This window comes from Canis lupus, chromosome 9, assembly GCF_048164855.1.
Source record: "Canis lupus baileyi chromosome 9, mCanLup2.hap1, whole genome shotgun sequence".
In the NCBI taxonomy this organism is placed as follows: Eukaryota; Metazoa; Chordata; class Mammalia; order Carnivora; family Canidae; genus Canis; species Canis lupus.
The window spans coordinates 13,810,173-13,827,270 of record NC_132846.1 but is presented as its reverse complement, the minus strand read 5'-3'; the positions used below and the strand labels follow the sequence as shown (position 1 = coordinate 13,827,270).

Here is a 17,098-nt window from a genome sequence, read left to right as displayed (position 1 = left end):
TGTCTGGATGGCAAATGGTATATATGGTTCAATCATTCCCTGCAATGGGACACTTAGAGGAGAAGGTGCTAACAAGATGGGACATTGAGCTGGGATATCTTTAGGACAGGGCTACTGAGAGGAGATGTCTGGCAGACCTGAGGCTCCAGGTAAAGGTGTGACAGATGTGAGGAATAGCCTGCAAGCCATTAGTATACAAGTAGGTAGAGAAGCCACAGAAGGGCTTGAACAAGGAAGGGCTAGGACCCAACCTGGGGAACGTCTGCATTTATAGAGAGGAAGGGGAGTCAGAATGAACCATTAGAGGGGTAGGAGGTGGAAAAAGAGGTGATGGCCCCACGTATATAGAAGAAGAACAGAACATTTGAAGGAGCAACTCTTCAACTATGTCAAATGCCATGGGAGAGCTCTCAAGACCTTGGGTGGGGGCATTGCTGTCCACTGAGTAAATGATAGGTGATGACCATGACTTACACACTTTAAATTCCTTTTTTAGAAATCTGTAAGTGAAAGGAAAGAGAATAAGGGATAAAGGATGGGCAAGGAAGAGAAGTCGGAGAATACCCAGGATGACAACGTTTTTTTAAGTGACTTTAGAATGTTTATATCCTAAGAAACAGCAGGCAATAGCCACAAGATACAGAAGATGGAAAACCCTGAAAGAAGCTACAAAACTGTCCAGAGTTAAGGTTAGGCTGAGAAATGAGTAACACATAACTTTAAAAAAATCAATATTTTAGTATCACCTCAATCTACAAAAATGATGCTTCATGGTGAGGTGTCTCAACCAGCCAATAGGCTCTCAGGTTCAGAACAAGTTCTTCTAGATGATGGTCAGACAACATAATCATCGATGATTCACATTCTGAAGTATATTTCTAAAGGAAAATATGTCTAAATACATCTAAATCAAGCCATCATTGTCTTCTTGAAACCACCCCTTTTCCTCTACTGTTAGGAGTCTCCCTACCACTGCTCCTGCACACTCATCATTTCACACTGGTTTCCCTCTTCCTTGTTTTCCTCCACTGTAAATAGGGAAATCAAGCATTCTTTTCTAAGATCCATGTCTCTACTGCTAGAGTGACTTTCCTTCCAATTTTATGAAATTACAAATCTCATTCTATATATGGACTTACAGAGATGGCACCATGCTATAGAAAGAGCAATTTTAAGGTTTCCACCTCACCTCACATGGCCAATACTGTCCTTCATTTCCTCGTCGAAGAGGATGCTGTTTCCTGGTCCACTTGGTTACCAGTCTCTCTTTCCTTTATCTCTTGTGATGGCAAAAGCTTTTACATAAGTGTTACAAATAAAGGAGTAACCTGGATTTGCTTTTGGAGTTCCTGTAACTCTTGGGTCACAAACACAGTAATTCCTCCTTGCAGCCAACATCTGTCAAATACCCATAGGCTAGTATCGCAACAGATTATTAATGTACCCAGGTGTGAACTAAAAGAATATAAAGTAATCAGAGAAAACAAAAGTGTCTTTTATTTGTTGGAAAAGAAATTGAAAAGGCAAAAGAGGACCTCCTATTCCTCCTGAATTACTTAGTGAATTTTGGTTAAGCCAATGAAAAAAGAAACCAAGAACTTCTATGTGTAGGAGAGAAGGAGGCCTTGTTTCCCAAGAATTGTGTCTTAGAAAAACAACTGCCTCACCTTTGGCGAGGGTGAATGTTCAGGATGGGAATGGAGAAAGACAATGTCTCCTGGAACTTCCAAAATATTGTTGAAACAAACCTCATCCTCAGCACTCAGAAGAAAATAGTCAATGCACATCCTGCTCTTGAAACTCACTAGCTTTTGTCTCTTCTTCCCTTTGAAGACAGCTCACTTGGGGCTTTCAGAATCTGAGAGGGATTATGTGGTCACTTATGGTCTTGGGCCAACTTCCCTTTTATGGGTAGCACTGCTGCCACCTCCTTCTTTTTTCCTCAGAATACAACCCCCAGTTGAGAGGAAGAGAAAGCTCTCTTCCTTCCTGTATTGCATTCAGAAGTGTATTTGCCTCATTTTCTGACATTACTGCTCTAGAAGGAACTTCTCCCATAGTTAGTATGTCAGCCTGGGTCTAGCTGTGCCCTCTAATACTTGTCAAAGGGTCTTCACATTTTTATTCATCTGAGCATTTAAGAGTACTTAAAAAGATGAGGAGACAGTTGAGGTTTAGTGGAAAGAGCCTAATTCTAAGGGACAGAAACCTTCATCTCTAGTCTCAGCTCTGCCATTTACCAGCTGGTGGATGAAGGTAAGACACTTGACATCCAGGCCTTGGATTTCCCGTCTACGCAGTGAGGTAATAATTCTTTGTCCAAAGAGTTGTGGCAAGGGCTAAATCTCAATATTTGTGACAATTTCCTATCACCACCTAGCAAACAGTAAGGAATAAATATATTTTAATGCATTCTGGGTTTTTAAGAAGCTCTTTGTAGCAAAATAAAAACGGGTGCTGGCAAAATGCTTTTGATGAGGAAGATTACAGAAAGTCATTAAGGGGATATTATATAAATAGAACTTATCTGTCATCTCGCAGGGGGTGTGTGACCTTGAGCCAGTTAGTAAAATCTCAGAGAAAGATGGTTACCAGAGAGATGTACGTATCACTACCCACTCCAGCATGTTGTTTGAGGACTAAATGAGATAACATTTGTGAAGTGCCTAGTGCAGTATCTGACACAGATGAGGCAGGAATAACCGTCAGCTCCCTCCTCCTTTCTCCAAGATGTGTGTCCTAGGAATCACGTGCAAGTCAAAAAGACAGCAAGAAAAACTTCTGTGGATTTGGCAGAGTAAATCACATGTCATTGCCTCGTTCACAAACCAGACTGATAACAATGGTTCTTGGGGACAGAATGTTTTAGCACATGTGGAAAGCTTTAAGGCTCCAGCTGAACTTTGATTCTGTGTTGTGGAGTTTTAGCATAAGAACCTCCCACACAAGTGAACGGAGAAAGGTGCTCTGGTGGCATGGGGCACGCCAATATCTATGTGCACATATGTGGACAGGCAGGTGTGCATGCATCCATACGTATACTTCCAAGTCTACACTTATATTCTCAACTTTTTTTTTTTTTTCATTCTCAACTTCTTAAAGGAGGTGTATGAGGTAGGTACTGGGAAGCTTGATGAAATTATGGCTGCCTAATGCAGAGACACGTACGCTCAAGCGCTGCCTACTACAACAATGGAAGCAGCAGAAAGGTTATCTCCCAGTTTTTGCCAAGAGGGATAAACAGTGCAGGAAACCAAACAGACCCACGGCATTCTGCTCCCTCTCCTTCGGTCCGGATTGGTCAGGTCGTGTTTGTTGTCAGACCCATCTGGACAGCAGGTGTGGTGCTGCACGGCTGCATGTATTTGATTATTGACTAGTGAATATTTCCAAAGGGCACAACAGACTGTCGACTGACCCTCGGTAATAACACGCGGCAGCCTTCCCTGTTTACACATGTAACAGCTAAAGAGAAAAGAAACCTGATTTTGAAATTTCTAAAAGTACATTTTGACCAGAGGCTTTTAACAAAGCCTCCATCTATACTATCAGTCAAACGGTGAGCTTGGCAAGCCTGCATAGAGTCTATTAAAGGGGGAATAAGGTTCATGAATTTCAAGCTTGGAGGGCTCTAATTACCTCATGCTCAAACTTTAACTACAAAACTCAGATAAATTGCTGCACTAAAACCATAGAAGATCCTCCACCTGATTTGTGCCAGTGCATCTAAAGCTCAGTGAGGCTGATCCCAGCGAGGTTTTTCAAATCAGTCCTGAGGGAATATGTTCTGGACCTGTCTCTAATGAGTATGTATGGATTACTTGGATGTTTTGGTAAAGCTACCCGGTAAATTAGTCAATCTGAAATTTTATTAGCCGCAGAGCATTACGGCAGTCAGTCACCATAGTCCAGGAATCCTGGGGAAATTAAAGTCATTTTAAGCATCTATCAGCCAGATACCAGGAATCCCGTTTAGGCCCTGGCCGGTAGCTGTAACGTTAGACTAATTGGCTAGTAGTTACAGCTGTCTCTTCAGTGTGTTTGCTCTCAGAGGTGTGACCTCTTCTTGAACCAATTTATGTCCACCCAGACAGGGGTCCTATATTTATTCTAGTTCAGTGTAGCATTTGGCTTCAAAAACAAAACAAGAACCAAGAAAGAAAGAGGTCTGTATCTATAAATTATGGTGCCAATAGCTCAAGCCGAGCTTACGCGAGGACAGCCTAAAAGTTGGGATTTAGTGGATCTGGGAGGCACAGGGCAATGTGGAAAACAACCATCACTCTCAAATATTCAAAACACTCCTATTTTTTTCAAAGATGGCACTGAGGAGAAATGTGGATTTCCCTCTGCCTGACAGAACGCTCTCTATGGCTATTTATCTAGTTACAAACTTTTATAGATGTGAAATATTTTAAGAAGTCCTTTAGAAATGGCCCGAGGTAATTTCAAACTTAACAGACCCTGTCCCACCAGAGCTCATTACAGTGAATTTTATAACAAAGTACCCTCTACTTAATTTTCAGAGCCTAGCCAAGCGTACTAGAAATGCAGCTGCATTAAGTGCAATTAATGGTACAATAAAAGCAGTGGAGGGCTGTTTAACACCCAAGAACCAGCAGTAAACACTGGCTCTATGCTCTCCAACAGTCAGTGATGTGTCAAAGGACCTGGAGTGTGAGATTTCTGTATCAAGGGGGAAATGTCTCTCTCCTGCCAGAGAAAAATCTTCTGTCCTTCACCAACTCCACCCAGAGACTGTATGAAAGGATATAAAGTTATTCTCTCCAGGTATGCACTAGCATCCCCACTCCCTTTGAGAAGGAAGCCAACATGGTAAGCTAATACTCCCATAAGTGAAAGAAAAGGACAAATTCAATTTTACCAAAAATGAGCCTAACAGCAAGTGACTCATAATGCACAGAATGATTTGTGCATAACTAAGTTTACCGTCAGATGCCAGAAAAAGGAAAGAAATAACCATTCAGGATATTATGCTTATTCTTTTCAAACAGATGAAAAAAAAGAGATGGGGGATGGGCAGGAACAATTATAATGATGTTTGCAAACCTCTTTAATGATGAAAAATTACTACTTAGAATTTGAATACGAGAGACACCCAGAAATGAGCAAAAATCTCACTAGTTAATACAATCATGATCATTAGAGCATTTGTCAATTAGTTAGTTAATTTGTTAAATACAATATGTAGTCAACTAGGTCTGGAAAGATGATTTTATGTACTTACCTTCCAGAGGTAATTAAAACTATTCTATCACAAAAAGTATTTGATTATAACTGTTTTTGGTAGTCTGCAGCCAGGGTCCTATCTTTCTAATGTCATTGCTAGATGAAACTGGTTGTTTAACAATATACATAGGCTAAGAAGTATATTAAACTTACATTTTTAACTATAAAATCCCTACCAACAATTAAAGTGCTAATATTCCCTCTTTTTTTTTAAGATTTTATTTTTTTATTTGAGAAAGTGAGCGAGCAAGAGAGAACAAGAGTGGGGGGAGGGGCAGAAGGAAAGGGAGAAGGGAGCCCCAAGTCAGCAGGGAGCCTGGCTTGGGGCTCATCCCAGAACTCTGGGATCATGACCTGAGCCGAAGGCAGAGGCTTAACCGACTGAACCACCCAAGCGTCCCCAGACAAATCTTCCTAATCACAACAGCATAGACATAGCCCCAATCAAGAAAACCATGGGCAGAGATCCCTGGGTGGCGCAGCGGTTTGGCGCCTGCCTTTGGCCCAGGGCGCGATCCTGGAGACCCGGGATCGAATCCCACATCAGGCTCCCGGTGCATGGAACCTGCTTCTCCCTCTGCCTATGTCTCTGCCTCTCTCTCTCTCTCTCTCTCTCTCTCTCTCTCTCTCTCTCTCTCTCTCTGTGACTATCATAAATAAATTTAAAAAAAATTAAAAAAAAAGATTTAAAGAAAACCATGGGCAATCCCCAAATTTCATACTACTAAAAATATGTTTCTAATCTCCTTCCTTCACAGAATTCTCCCATGAGCTTTGACTCTAGTTGTTGTTTCAGACAGCCACTCTGGAATGGAAGGGCTAAGGAACAGTGAGAAGGGCAGAGGAAGCATCCCAAGCTTAGGCAGTACCCACATGAAAACTCCAGCAGAAGGAACTGGAGTGAGTTAGGCTCACCCTCCAACCAAAGGATGACATCAAATTGAATCTGTCTCCCCCAACAAAATACAGTTAAACTGCTGAACAGCAGCACAGGAGCTTGAGTGCGACCCTATGAAGTTGAAAATATGTGCATAACTTCTGACTTCCTCCAAATTTAACTACTGTTGACCAGAAGTCTACTGATAACATAGTCAATTAACATATTTTGTATGTTACATGGATTATGCACTCTATTCTTACAATAAAGTAAATGAAAGAAAAGAAAATATTAAGAAGAGTATAAGAAGGAGAAAATACATTTACAGTATTACACTGTATTTATTGGGGGAAAAAAAAAAACTGTGTATAAGTGGACCTGGACAGTTCAAACCCATGCTGCTCAAGGGTCATCTGTAATCCTGACTACTTCTTCCCCAAACAGAAAGCATGGATATGTCCCTAAGGACAAATAACAAACTTCTATTAAGTGATACGATGAAGGTGATTGTGCAACTGAATAAAGAGACAGAAGGGGAACCCCAGACCTTGGGATGACCTCGAGGCTCTCAGATTTCCTCCTAAGATTCTTGCTCATAGGGTTGAGAAGAGAATTCAAGTATACCAAGTAAGGGGTAGTTAGGTGTTATTTTGCAATCCTCTCCCCTTCCACAGCAGAACTCTTGAGAGATAGAGACCTCCCCAGAGGCCAGGCTCCTCCAGACCAGCACTGCAGTGCTCTTGCTTAGACTATTCTCTTGGCCCACCCAGACTATTTATTGCCCCAAGCTAAACGTACACAGACCCCATCAGGCCTGCCTTATCCAAAGGCCTCACTCATTCAGCCTTCCCTCAATGGACAGTTGGAAGGCATATTGTCCTGCTCTTAGCTCCTATACCATATTCCTCACTGTTCTTCTAGCTTTCATTTTATACCCTGTTTATAGTTTTCTTGTCTGTGTCTGTGCCCATATTTTAATTCGCAACAGGACTGTCTTCATCTATAACCCTCAGTGCCAATAAATATGTTTCAGTGGACTTCTAAAAACATTTAAGAAATGTTTTGAAGTTTTTTCCCCCCCTTACTTTTGGCTACAGTGTCTGAAATAATACAAATAACTCTGGTTAAAAATTTGTCTGATTTAACAAACATACTTGTTTAGAAAGTGAATCTTCTGAGTAGGTAAAAAAGACTATTAATAATTCACACAGCAGTGTCTACTGATGCCACCAGTTTGCTTCTTCTCTTAATCCGTAGAGAGACTAAGATGTACTAAGAGAGCTGGAATTTTGACAAGAAAAGAAAATTTCTGAGCAATGTACTCTTTGAAGGTAAGGAGGTTATCTTACCTTTCTCTCCCTCAAATGCACTTAGGGTAGTGAACACAGAATAAACTTAGGACAGCTAAGTACTTCAGGCCTGAGGAAACCCTACTAGCAGGTGAAGGAGGCATCAGCAGTGCTGACAGAAAAGTATTCCAAACAGTTTCAATCTATTTCGAAATGTTGCCCTGCACCATGCGAGTACCCCCAGGCACAAGGAAAGCTCCTTCTGGGACCCATAAGGTATGAAGGGATGGTCAATTTTAGGGGCACCTGAGTGGTCAGTGTTTCAGTTGAGCCCAAGCGTCTGACTTGGGCTCAGGTCATGATCTCAGAGTCCTGGGATTGAGCCCCACTTTGGGCTCCTTGCTCAGTGGGGAGTTTGCTTGTTCCCCTCCCACTGATGCTCACTCACACCTGATCGTGCTCTCTCTCTCATATAAGATCTTGAAAAAAAAGGATGGTAGGATGGTCAGTTTTATTGCTGGGTTCCATTATGGGTACACAGGCTCTGTGTACTCAGCTAGCAAGCTAATCTCCATTTACACTATATTTTTTCCTGGAAGGAGTGCACTGGCATTATAAACTGAACACTGAACATTTATGTTTATCAATCTTTCTAATAGATCCTAATTTTCTTGAGGGCAAAGATCACAGACGAAATGCTCCTAACCCTGAATCAACATTTCTATGGATGACATAGTCTTTCTAGTCAGATGTGATGATAATAATGTTTAATTTCCAGCAACTGAGAACAGCGAGTGAAGAATGAAATGAGATTGCAAGGAACAGTATCATTCAAGAGATTTTTATTTAAGTACTTAGCTGAGATGTGAAAAATAAAGGAGGGAAATCTGTGGTCTCAGCAGAGGGCAGCGTGTCACTGGCACTGCACATTCATCCTTGGGCTGGTGACTCCAGCTCCTGTGCCCCAGGCAGAGTAATAAAGGCTTAATTCAGCGTCCTTCCACCTGGCTAACTCAGGTTTTGTGAACACAAGAGAAAGAAGTTCACTTTAAGAATATCAATCTACTTCCTTTCATGAACTATAAATGCACTCTAAAGTAAAAGATACATATAAGCATCTCCTGACCTACTATACCTTTTAGCTCTAAGTGGAATCGACTTTATTTTCCTGTCAACTACAATTTTCACTAAAGACTCCTGACTTCTTTATGGCATAATAAAGTTTTGTCTAGGATTACAATAAAAAGCTTTCATAATACCCATGACCTGAACATTCTGGATTAATTTTTAAATTGCATCTGAAAATCAGTACAAATGGCAATTCAATGTTTATACACTTGTAACCAGATTCATCCCCTCACCTCTCTTATGTGGTCCATAACTTTTAGGGCAAGTTTCATTATGTAAAAGCTAAGTAGAGAAGAGAGTTTTGCACAGGCTCAAGTTTATTTCAGTTTGGGGTCTTTTCAACCAGAGCAAATCAGTTAATACTTGTGCTCCTCTGGGAAAATATCAATATTCTGGAACATACCCCTTTGTCACATGCCCACTGTTAACATCTCCCTTAATTACTTGGCCAAGTGAGAAGGAAGGAGATGAGGTGGCATGGAAGAGCTTGGAGCAAATTCCCTTCCATTCTTTCCACTACTGACTGCCCTCCTTTACTACTTTCAGCCCCTTTTGTCTTGCAGACTGAGGAGGTAGAGGCATGGTGACATTTGACTCTGTAGTGTCACACATGAGTATGATTAAACCTGTGCCTTCCTTCTTTCCTTCTCGTATTTCATAATGGCAATAACTGTGTGATGGGCTGGCTTACTGACTTCGGAAAAACATGTGATGAAACTATAAGCAACTCGATCCTCTTAATTACACAGCGAGATATACTCTGACAAAGAAACCTGTTTTATTACTTGATTCAAATGTTAAATTTCACCCTAGCATCCAGCATTTTACTATATGAGCAAGTAGAAGAAGTTCAAAAACGCCATCCCTGAGGCTCATTTATGCAGTGAGTAACATATCTATCACCCACTATATTCCAGGGACTCAGGCAGCATTAAGGACACAACTAGGGACAAAAAGAGACAAGGCCCCTGCTTTCATAGGGATTACAGTCTTCTGGATTAGGATTGCAGCAAATGGAAGCCAACTAAAAGCTTAGCATTACTTATACCACACCTATTATCATATATTCTCAAAAAGCCCAAATACGGATGTTGCTGTATTAAAAAGAAAATTTACTTAGTAGTAAAGCAAATGGTTGCAGAGTACACTCTGTAAGAATATATAATAATTTTCACACATGGAACTTGACGGCTCTAAAATGAAGAAATACTTTCCACATTCACTACCTACATTGAGAATTAGAGTAATTTTGCAAAGGCCCTGTACTTGTCATTTTTTAATCCAAAAACTTCCAGTTCCTGGTTAAGTAAACAAACATGTTGTCCATCCAAAAGGAACCAAGTTTGCTGCTCTAACCCCTCTTCTTTGCCAAGAAAATATTCTGATTTTCTTGGGCAGATTATGTGCCCGTTTCCAGGAAATGAATAATACCTAGCTTATAGTCAATTCTTCCGTATCTGTGATCTCATAGCTGGGTGCTTGTATCAAGTACAGGACTAAGATGTGGTTCTGCCCAGTAAGACATAAAGGAAACTCCCCTATGAAGATTCTGTGGAATATTTCACACTTCATATTACCTTGAGGCTGTCATATAAGGACAGATGTTTAGAGATGCAACAACTGTTTTTCCATCATGACATGATGAGACAAGTCTTGAGTGGAAAAGGTAACGCACAGAGGATGGCAGCACAGAAAAACAGAACAAACCTGGGTCCTCGTTGACCATGTTGAGCCACTGCAGTGCCTGTCCACAGACTTCTCTCACTGTCAGGCAATTAAATGGTGTTACTGCTAACCAACTATAGGTTGTATCCTCTCTTATGTGCAGCTAAACATGTTTTAACGGACATACTTGGTAAATTTTGTATTTAAATCACAAACAAGACCTTGCATAGTCAATGTCAAGATGGACCCTTCAGTACTGGGACTTTCAAAATTTTTCACTGAATATTCCAAGCTCCAGACATCCCTTGTCATGAACGCCTACATTAATTAATTTAAACTTAACACTGGAGGTCAGGGTATGGGAGGAAAAAGGAATGATGGTGTTGTATAGAGCAAAAGCACAAAGAGGGAGAAGACCAAACTGACTGGCATGCTATAGAGTAGAGGTGGTGATGCCTAAATATTAACTACCATTCTGGAAATAGAAATGAGAATCTCTATAGTTCCAACCAGATGAGGGAAAATAGAGTTGTGGTGTAAGCCTGGGCACAATGAGAAGACAAGAAGGCACAGGTGCCTACAAAATAAACCCCAATTCATTTATGTAGTTTCAAGTAAATCCAAGTTTGACAAAAGCCTAAAGTTGCTAAAACACCCCACATTGCACATCCAAGGAATGTGTGCATTCAATTACTGAGTGAAAGAGACCACCGGCAGCAAAGATGTTATTCTTGGAATTTCAATGCAAAGCAAATGTACAGATGTTGGCATAAAAGCCAAACTGTCTGAGATAGAAATGAAGATCGAGATTTGGGGCAAAGATTAAGAGAAATGAAAAATTAAATGTACAATAAAAAAAGACCATTACATGCATGGCACCAAGCTTGGACAGCCAGTGCATTGTGACACTCAGATGCGACAAATGGTGACATGCACAGGGTAAAAGAAATGGGCAAGGGCACAGAATCAAACAAGTACTATATTAAAATCAGTATCTCTGTGGGCAGGCTGTAAAAATCATATCATTCTCATTGAAAAATAATTCATTAATCTGCACCCCAGCAGGATGTAAAGAACAACACATAGCATATGAAGATACCGAGCAGCAGGGGGCAATAAACTTTATAAAAATTGTTAAAGCACGCAACTAAGCAAGATAATACAAGGAGGGAACAATGGAAATGTCTGTAGCCCAATTTATAAAATGAGCGTGTTAATGCATAAGTGCAAACATTTCCTGAAAAACACACATGCTTCTTATATTAAAATTCACACTCTGCAAAACCACCCTTGAAATGTCCAAGCTGACCTGCTGCAGGCCAGCAAAATAAAAGCCAGCAGGCTGCCATGGCGAGGCTGGTCCAGAAGAGCTTCACATCAGGTAACCTACCCAAACGCCATCAATATTTGCCGGTATCTGAAACACAGCTCCAGTCACAGATACAAAGGTTAACTTTAAACAGGGCCACACATATTCCACGCCCAGCGACACAGAGGACACTTGTACTTTTAAGCTGGTAGGCATGAGCAACCTTGCCCCTGACCTGGTTTCCCCTCATATTCCTGGGTGGTTCAATAAATAATCCTACTTGAACAACTGGTCCTGGGAACGTATAGTTTAGGTCACCCCTAAGCACAGAAGGCATCCGTACACCCTGTTTTCCTCTTCTGCTTCTCCCTGAGGATCTGAATTTAAAATTTTCTTTAGAATCCCTTGGACTCTTAGTCTCTGTAAGGCCCTGTAAGGCCATGGGAGAGATACTGAAACTCTTTAACATTTTAGCAAGTATTTATTAACCAGATTTTTTCCCACCACCTTCCCCAGGAGATGACATATGAGGTGGGGAGAATGTGGGGAATGAGATCAGGGGAAAAAGGGAAAGGGAGAATCTTGTCTCCCAGGGCATCATGCTGGCACAAGGACTGGAGACAAGAAACTGATAAAACAAAGAAGATGACTGAAATAAAAAAGCCCCAAAGATAGACTATGCTTAAGAGGGCTTTTTATCTACTTCTACTGATTCTGAAGTGGCTAAGACAAAACTAATGAAGCCTGCTTTAAATGGACTCTCCTCATCTCTCCAGAATGTGAAGAAATGTCCTCGCTTTAAAAGGCAAAACTGTGCTGTGTGGACTCTTCCTCAGATCAGTAAGGTGTAGGGTCTACAGAAACAAGTGTAGCCATTAACACCTGCCAACCTGACAGGTTTCGGATATTTTGTAATTCAACATGTATCCACCAATAAGCTTGAGATGAAGCAGCCATTCCCATTAATAGTTGAGATCCAGCCCCCAGCAGCCATCTCCTTTCCTTTCCACTTCCCTCTAATGGCCTATCTTGTTTATTTAATTTTTTCCCATAAATTCATGCCCAGGACCTTATGCCTGCTATTTATGTACCTATTAGATTATAGAACTAAAAATAAATCATTTTATCTGATTTTTTTAAAAAGATTCCTTCTGGGCTGACGCTTTCGATTCTAGGCTGGAACGAATTTTTATGGCCAAGTTATAAACACCTGTTATTCAGCAGGTGCCACTAAAATATGTAGTTTGGAGATTACATGTGGCTTCTCCTAGTTTCAAAAGTTGATCTACTTGAAGATAATTTGTTTGTTGAACTGTCAAACTAGAAAAGCCACTACATTTCTTTCCACTAGCTTGTAAAGATTAATTGGAAGTAACACATGCTTGCAATTTATAGGTCAAAGAAAAATTTGCCTGCTCAAGTAGAGTTTGGCACAGAAAACTACACATCCTCAGCTGAAAACTCAGATCAAAGCAATTGAGGAAGAAAATATACTGGAAGATTTGTGTATTTGTTTATTTTATTCTAAGATCAGAGGTGATAGTGATATGGCACTCACCAGAAGGAGCAAACATTTCTATGTGAAGATCACAAAAACAAAATAATCTCTTCTCTGCTCTAATTATTTCTAGATTACTTTCTCAAGCCCCTTAAGCTAACAGTTTAAACATCATTCAGAAAAATGATCCAAGAAATCATACCTAAAAAAACAAACAAACAAAAAAAAAGAAATCATACCTAGCAAAACTATTATCTGTGGAGTTAACCCATAAACATGCCCAAATGGATTTTTACAGAACTTATCAGGCAAGGTTTGGGTTTTGGGATTAAAATGTAAGGGAACCTTAGAGAAAATGGTCCTGTTTCTTCAGCAAAACAATGTATTTTGGTACTCCCATGTTTTATCTTTTAACCTATATGTAACACTCAAGTAGTAGTGAGCAGTCCTAATAACTGATAAATTAACAAGCTATCAAATGCTTACCTTCACAAAATGAAAGCAAACATACTATTCCTACCTAAGAAGAAAGAAGCCAATCTTACACAAAATCTTACACATTAAAAAACACCAAAACACTATTCTGATCTAAATTCTTTATGCTGTTTGGCTGGCCATAAATCAAATGACTAGATGCTTTTTCACTTAGTTAACAGAGACCACAGGTCATACCAATAAAACAAAAATTAAGTTAAACTGCCGATCCTTCAACCCCCTCCCCCCCCATCACCACCAAATTCAAATTCTCAACCACTGGATGGAAAGTAAATAATTAAGCTTTAGGTTTCTGGTTCACAAGGTATTTGGACTTCAAATTTTGCAACCTGCTATTGTGGATCAACCTTTCATATCCTTACTTCATTTGACTATCTCAAGGTATTATGTTCATATTTTATCATTTTATCTGTCATTTGTTAACTTTAAATTCTGAAGTGCACACACATACACACATGAGATATTCTTAAAACATGGATTCAGGGACAAGCCTATAAGAAGAATTGAAATGGTAGTTTGATGGGAATTCTGTCTTTTAGGAAATTCTAAACACAAACACCACTTGATTTTTTTTTTCCTCTGAATTAGACCAAAACCTTCCTGCTGATTATTTATGTCATTTGACAGGACTAAAATCAGCCTGTCTCCAAATTTTGCAGCCATCCATGCTTTTTCTAATAAGAACTAATTTTACAAGGTCCTTTCTGGCCAAGAAACTTTCAACCACTATAAACTAGTCAGACACAATACAAGATGATTAGACCAGAGTATATAGACTATGTAGCATAAACTGCCAGTTAAACATTATAGCGTGCTTCATTTTAATCATGTAGCTTTCATCTTTTTTGAACACCCTTTTAGCATCTCTTGAAAAAAAAAAAAAGAGGCTTTGAAATAGCTGAGCTATTGCTAAACACTATAAGCTGATACTGCTATACTGTGCTTTGCCCCAGTGCCTTTTCCACCCCCATGAAAATAAAAAACACCACTTTCAACACTTTAAGGTCTAATAATTGTGGTCTTAAATGAGACAATATACTATCTTCGGTTGAAAGGTCAACGTGAATCAAGGTTCAAATGCAATCATGTACCATATTCAGATTTATCCTTATGATGATAATGAATTTAGTATAATAATAATAAATAAGTGGCAAACTAGCAGAAAACTTTATGACATGTTTAATTCCACGGGTAATTTATGTTAGGCCAAATACAATACAATTAAAACAAAATTCTACATTATTGATGCCACAAAATATCAGAAAGCAATATAATTTGAGGGACTTCCTTGAAGATACCTACAAAAGTATAGTTTATATTGTGTTTTAAAAGAAATGAGAAAAAGTATATATACAAGCTTTAAAATATGCATTTCTCAGAAGGCATATGGTTAACACTAAATATGCCTATTTTATAACCATGCTGTTTGAGAATGTTTGTTTTATATAAGTGTCTTCTGTAACTGTATGTGAGTTGGAGCCTTTTCAATTCCTTAATAGAAAACAAATTTGAATTAAAAAAAAAACTTTTAATATAAAATTAATTTTATTTTGCTTGTTTATAGTATATCCTCAGAACCATAAAATATTAAAGCACAGATTAGTATTGAAGCTTATAATGTAAGGCTCAATTGATTACCTTACTAACACAGGAAAAATATAAGTTTAGAGAAGTAACAGATTTGCCAGAAATCAAACTGCTAGCTAGCAACTAGATTCCAAGTCTTTTGACTGACAGGGCAATGTGCCTTCCATTCCTTGAGGAAAAAAAAAAAAAAAGAAAGAAAAAGATTTGAAAGAGAAACATGGCATATAATGGCATGGCATATAATAAGCTATAATAAAAGCTATAATAGGCAGTATGCGAAAATATGCCTAAAAGAGTTGGTGACATAAAAATGTTACCTGGTATTGAGAAAGATATCCAAGGACTGGAAATCACTGGGATCTTGGCAGACTTAAAAGGAATGCTCCACCAACCTCCCAAGCCATGAATATTTAATTATCTATACAAACCCCAAATTCTTCATAATTCTTAAAAAGAAAGTAAAAAGAAGATGGGTCTCAGGAAAGAAATAATTTTTAGAAAAACTATTCAGAAGAGATATTTACCTCTAAGAACCAAATACACTTAACAGATGTAATTCAAGTTTTATGTTGAAGCTACACCAGAAGTTCTGAAGTTTGCTTTTAACAGGGCACTTCCTTTAACACTGTACTAGAAGTTCTAAACAGTGCAATAAGGCAAGAAAAAGACATTAAAGCCTTGAAATTAGAAAGGAATAATTCAAACTGTCTTTACTCCTAGATAACATGATCCTGTATGTAAAATATCCTAAGGAATCTATAAAATAATTTTAGAAATAATATACAAGTTAAGCAAGATTTCAGGATAAAAGATCCATATATAAAAACCAATGATATATTTTGATACATTAGCAAATATTTTAAATTAAGAAAAACAATTCCATTCAATATAGCCATCAAAAAGAATGAACTGCATAGTAATAAATTTAACAAAAGAAGTACAATGCCTGTATGTAATTAACTTTAAAACAATGTTTATAGATGTTAAACAAGATTTAAATAAATGGAGTTATATGCTTTGTGTATGCTTTGTGCATGGGTTGGGGCATTCAATATTGTTAGGACAGCAACCGTGCTCAAACTATCTCAATGGAATTGAAAAATACAGCAGGCTTTTTCATAGAAACTAACAACCAGGTCTTAAAATTTATATGGAAATGTAAATGATCCAGAATAACCAAAGCAATTTTAAAAAAGAAAAACAAAGTTATAGGACAAATATCACCTGACATCAAAACTTAAAGTTACAGAAATCAAAACAATGTAGTATTGGCATAAGGATAGACACATTGATCAATGGAACAGGAGAGAGTCCAGAAAGAGACCCTTATATATGTGGTCAATTGATTTTCAACAAAAATGTCAAGACAATTTGAGAGGAAAAATATAGTCTTTTCAACATAAATTTCTGGAACAATTGGATATACACATGCCTAAATAATAATAATAATAATAAAAAAAACAAACCTTAGACATTCTCATACCATGCACAAAATTTAACTCAAAACAGACCATAGATCTAAGTTTAAGGGCAAAACTATAAGCTTCTAGAAAACATAAGAAAATTTTCTTCACTTCAGGTTAGGTAAAGATTTCTCAGATATGACACTCAAAGTACAATCTACTAAAAATATGATTAAATGGACCTCATCAAAATTAACAAATCCTTGCCTGTCAAAAGACACCATTAAGAAAATGGAAAGAGAAAATGGAAAGAGAAGCCACAGACTGAAAGAAAATATTTGCAAATCATGAATCTGATCAAGGGCTTATGTCCTAAACAAACAAAGACATTTTATAATTCAGTAAAACAACCCAATAAAAAATAGGCAAAATATTTTAATAAGATTTCAAAGAAGACATAAGAATGGATAATAATTACATGAAAGATGCTCAACATCATCAGTCATTAAGGAAATAGTGGTAGCAGAATTCTAAGATAGCTGTCAAAATTCTTGCTCCCTGGCATATGTGCACTGTATATCCCAAACTTTGAGTCAT

General features: G+C 38.5%; 1 protein-coding gene and 1 long non-coding RNA gene across 7 annotated transcripts in view; one reads left to right on the top strand and one right to left on the bottom strand.

Annotated features, from left to right (window-relative positions):
- Nucleotides 1-17,098, bottom strand: part of NPAS3 (neuronal PAS domain protein 3) — an 839,616-nt gene that overhangs the window by 449,259 nt on the left and 373,259 nt on the right. The gene's annotated exons all lie outside the window — the stretch shown is intronic.
- The window catches only part of LOC140639363 (uncharacterized), a 40,619-nt gene that overhangs the window by 2,635 nt on the left and 20,886 nt on the right, over nucleotides 1-17,098 (top strand). The window contains exon 2 of the long non-coding RNA XR_012036100.1: nucleotides 7,385-7,458. This is a non-coding gene — a long non-coding RNA (uncharacterized lncRNA). The remainder of the gene's footprint in view (nucleotides 1-7,384; nucleotides 7,459-17,098) is intronic.